At 39.6% G+C, this 5,180-nt stretch overlaps 1 pseudogene; it reads left to right on the top strand.

Annotated features, from left to right (window-relative positions):
* Positions 1–977: 977 nt before the first annotated feature.
* Positions 978–3,335, top strand: LOC142461511 (oxysterol-binding protein-related protein 9 pseudogene; annotated as a pseudogene).
* Positions 3,336–5,180: the final 1,845 nt, after the last annotated feature.

Below are 5,180 nucleotides of genomic sequence, written 5' to 3'. Positions count from 1 at the left end.
CTAAAACTGCAATGCCATTCTTGGAAACATTTTCAAACTCATCTGTTTGGATGGCTGGCAGCACCTCCCTTGCTTTTTCTTCATCTCTTCTAGTCCCCAAATCTGTTCTTTCATGTCCCTCTTCATTCTCAAAAACAAAAAATGCTGCAAGAAGTGAGGTCAGGTGAGTGAGGTGTGTGGGGCAAGAGAAGCACACTGCTTTTTGCCAAAAACTGGCCTGCTGAGAGGGCTGCAAGACCAGGTACGTTGTCATGGTGGCAAAGCCAGTCCCCCGTCTGCCACAATCAGGCAATTTTTGTCGCACCCATTTACACAATCTTTTCAGAACCTCTAAATAGAAAGCTTGATTAACAGTCTGACCTGGTGGAACCAAATGCACCACTACATGCTGACATTTTATTTGTTTGGGAAGTAGATGGATGTCCAGAATGAGGTTTATTGCAAGTCAAAAGTTCACGTTTTTTGACATGAGAAAACCACTCATTTTCAAACTTGAGTTTTTCCCATAGTGCTGTCCTTGTAAGCTGTGTTCAACATCACAACAGTTTTTGCAGCATCTTTCTCGAAAAGGAAATAAATCTCACAGTTGTCTGCTGTTCCCTTAAATTAGCCATCACAGAAAAAAGGAGGCTGAGCAAAACTGCTTTTACAAAAAAATTCTCTGTGACCAGAAAGAACAGTCCCAGGTGATGCCACCGGGTGCACTAACTCTGAGTGAGTTGCTGATGCTTACCTAGTGTGAACACGTGCCCTACTAAAGTTCTACCAGTGGAGCTTTTTTCCAACTTTTTTATAACCCCTCATAGATAGCATGTTATATCTATCATTGCATTTTTAAAAACTGTATGAAGGGGCTTCAATATTTCTTGGACATAATTCCATATTTCCATGAACTTTTTGAAGTCTCCTTGTATACAATATCAACAATATTTCTTAATGAATCCATTCCTCTTAAAATTTTATTAAGTCGTCACAAGATGGCATCCATCATGGAGGGGCCGCTCAGCAAGTGGACTAACGAGATGAAGGGCTGGCAGTATCGCTGGTTCTTGCTCGACTACAACGCGCGGCTATTCTCCTACTACATGTCCAAAGACAAAATGATGAGAGGCAAACGCAGAGGATGTGTTAGACTCAGAGGAGCTGTGATTGGTATAGACGATGAGGGCGACAGCCCCTTCACAATAACTGTTGATCAGAAAACCTTCCATTCCCAGGCTCGTGATGCTGATGAGCGAGAGAAGTGGATCCATGCCTTAGAAGAAACAATTCTTCGACATACTCTCCAGCTGCAAGGTTTAGATTCGGGATTTGTTCCTAGTGTCCAAGACTTGGATAAGAAACTTACAGAGGCGGATGCTTACCTACAAATTTTGATAGAACAATTAAAGCTTTTTGATGACAAACTTCAAAACTGCAAAGATGATGAACAGAGAAAGAAAATTGAAACTCTCAAAGAGACAACAAATAGCATGATAGAATCCATCAAACACTGCATTGTATTGCTGCAGATTGCTAAAAGCACTATCAATCCTGTAGATGCAATCTATCAACCTAGTCCCTTGGAACCTGTGATAAGCACAATGCCTTCCCAGACGGTCTTACCTTCAGAACCTGCTCAGTTGTGTAAGTCAGAGCAGCGTCCATCTTCCCTACCAGTTGGACCTGTATTGGCTACTCTGGGACGTCATCAGACTCCAATGCCAAATAGTACAGGCAGCAGACACTCACCACCTAGTAGCATTCTAACTTCTCCCAGCCATGTCAACTTGTCTCCAAACACAGTCCCAGAGTTCTCTTACTCTAGCAGTGAGGATGAATTCTATGATGCTGATGAATTTCATCTAAGTGGCTCCTCCCCAATGTACTTAATAGATTCCTCTGGATCTGCTTCAGTCTTGACACACAGCAGCTCGGGAGACAGTCTGAAGCAGCCCAGACAACCACAGGATCCCTTAATTCTTCCTTGTCCAACGGAACCAGTGATGCTGACCTTTTTGATTCCCATGACGATAGAGATGATGAAGGGGAGGCAGGTTCTGTGGAAGAGCACAAGAGTGTTATAATGCACATCTTGTCCTAGGTTCGGCTTGGAATGGATCTTACTAAGGTAGTTCTTCCAACACTTATTCTTGAAAGAAGATCTCTTTTAGAAATGTATGCAGACTTTTTTGCACATCCGGACCTCTTTGTCAGCATTAGTGACCAGAAGGATCCCAAGGACCGTATGGTGCAGGTGGTAAAGTGGTATCTCTCAGCCTTTCACGCAGGAAGGAAAGGGTCTGTTGCCAAGAAACCATACAACCCCATTTTGGGTGAGATTTTTCAGTGTCACTGGACGTTACCAAATGACACTGAAGAGAACGCAGAACTAGTTTCAGAAGGACCAGTTCCCTGGGTTTCTAAAAACAGTGTAATCTTTGTGGCTGAACAGGTTTCCCATCATCCACCCATTTCAGCTTTTTATGCTGAGTGTTTTAACAAGAAGATACAATTCAATGCGCATATATGTGGACCAAGTCAAAATTCCTTGGGATGTCAATCGGGGTGCACAACATAGGGCAAGGCTGTGTCTCTTGTCTAGACTATGATGAACATTACATTCTCACTTTCCCCAATGGTTATGGAAGGTCCATCCTCACAGTGCCCTGGGTGGAGCTAGGAGGAGAATGCAATATTAATTGTTCCAAAACAGGCTATAGTGCAAACATCGTCTTCCACACTAAACCTTTTTATGGAGGAAAGAAGCACAGAATTACCGCTGAGATTTTTCCTCCAAATGATAAGAAGTCTCTTTGCTCAATTGAAGGAGAATGGAATGGTGTCATGTACGCAAAATATGCAACAGGGGAAAATACAGTCTTTATAGATACCAAAAAGTTGCCTATAATAAAGAAGAAAGTGAGGAAGTTGGAAGATCAGAATGAGTATGAATCCCGCTGCCTTTGGAAAGACGTCACTTTCAACTTAAAAATCAGAGACATCGATGCAGCAACTGAAGCAAAGCATAAACTTGAAGAAAGACAACGAGCAGAAGCCCGGAAAAGGAAAGAGAAGGAAGTTCAATGGGAGACAAGGTTATTTCATGAAGATGGAGAATGTTGGGTTTATGATGAACCATTACTGAAGCGCCTGGGTGCTGCCAAGCACTAGATTGGGAAACATTTACCCGTGGTGACCAGGGCAGTAGGCATAATGAAACATCAATCAATATTCCTTTGGGAGAAGCTGTTCACTCCCTTCTTATTGCAGTGGTTCCTATCTCAGGGATACTGAACTTGCCAAAGCAGATGAACAATTTAAAGCAAGAAAAGCTCTCTTTGGCAGTTAGGATTTTGACTTCAGTCCTGAGAAGAAACTCAGGAGACATGCCTAAGCTTTGAAAAGGCATTTATAAAACTATCTCAAACTCTGCACTCTAGTACTGCTATTAATATAACGTTTCCTAGTTCATATCATCTTGGTTATAATATATATATATATATATATATATATATATATATATATATACACACACATATATATATACACACAAAGTATACTTGATGCAAAATTGTGCACAATACTCCATCTGTAAATAATGATTCCTCTGTTTTAGAAAATTAGTGGTTATTAAAATCAAGTGTTAGGAAATTTCATGGTCTCATCTATAACTTTTATTTTGGATTTGAACTATTACATTGTATCTTACTCTGGATCACAGCTTAATTATATTTAGTGCTACTTAAGGCTTCATAAAGTAACTTTTCCAATCAAAAAAATTATTAAGTCGTACCTTGGAAATTAGAAACATACATGAGTAATATATTAATGAATTTGGAAATTCTATAATGGTAGCCCTTGTGCCCTGAGAAATAAAGGAAAGTGAGAGATGACTGCTGCCTCATTGTAACACACTTTTTCCTCTACTGCATGTAATCAGCGGATTCTCGTCTTTCCTAGACATCTTTTTTCCTTTTAATTCTGGTCACTTAAGCTTTGTGTAAGCAAATGCTTGCTGAAACCCTACTTAGATTGTGTTAGTCACGTTCAAGAACCAGTTTTTATTCTTTTATTTCCCAGTCTTTATTCTTGAAGAAATCAATGTCTGCTGGAAGGAGAGGAACGTGTCAAGAATGTGGTGGGAGGAAGAAAACAGTCTGCTATACTAAATGCCAGAGGAGAAGTATAACCTGTGTAAATGGCAAAGTGGTGGAACAACCTGACTCCGTGTCTTCCAAGAGCCACTACCTCTGTCTCAGTACTCCTTCCTACGTCCTGATAAAGCATGCGGACTCAAGCCAGTTACTTACAAAGGAAAGGATGGAAGACAGCAAGGGTAAGGAGGAGGATGAAAGGGGGCTAAAAAGTCATGTGGACAAGAAGAGTTGTCTACCCTCCATCCCCTTTCCTACTTATTTCCACATTTTTAGCATATTAATTTATATGAAAGGCTGAACATTTAAAAGTCTCCTGAGAGCGCACTATTTATTAATTTCTGCTAACTTTTTAAGATTTCTGGGAGAATGTGTTCTTTGTTCTTTTGACTTTTATTTGATTTAAGTACATGATTGTATATGCCAGCATGACAATCAATGTAATATCCATAAATTATAAGAAATGTGTTATCTTTGACACATAACTTTTAATTTGGTCATTGTCTCTTGGGTGTCTTGAATCCCTCAAAATCTCACTGTAGTTTAGGTGGCTAGTGAAAGTAGAGAGACTTGACGGACTGGTAAGTCCTTTCTTTTTTAAAATTGTTTTGTTGGGTGCTCTTACAGCTCTTTTAACAATGCAATACATCCATTGTGTTAAGCAGGACCTTTCTAGAGAAAAGTATATCTAATTAATTGTAAGTTAGAATAATAGTATTTTCCAAATTAAGGCAGTTGGGATAACAATGGAAAAAGGTTTTATAACTACAAAGATACACAGAAGGTTTCCTTTGATATTAGCTTTAAGCATGGAATAACAGTCTTCAAAATTAGAAAAAATAAAAAGCAAAAATTAAAAAAAAATGTCATGTGGAGGCAAGAATAGTACAGGTAGAAAGAACCAAGGACAAGTAAACTGGAAAGCCTGTAAATTGCTTTAAAGTGCTTATGTGTGCCTAAACATGTGTATGTGTACGGAAACGGGTCAAGTTTACACAGACACATAGTTAGACTTCCCTGAGGTAGTAGAACTCAAGAATTAGC

This window comes from Tenrec ecaudatus, chromosome 11 (genome assembly GCF_050624435.1).
Source record: "Tenrec ecaudatus isolate mTenEca1 chromosome 11, mTenEca1.hap1, whole genome shotgun sequence".
NCBI classification, from domain to species: domain Eukaryota; kingdom Metazoa; phylum Chordata; class Mammalia; order Afrosoricida; family Tenrecidae; genus Tenrec; species Tenrec ecaudatus.
The sequence above is the reverse complement of the archived record's forward strand: the minus strand, read 5'-3'. Positions and strand labels throughout refer to the sequence as shown.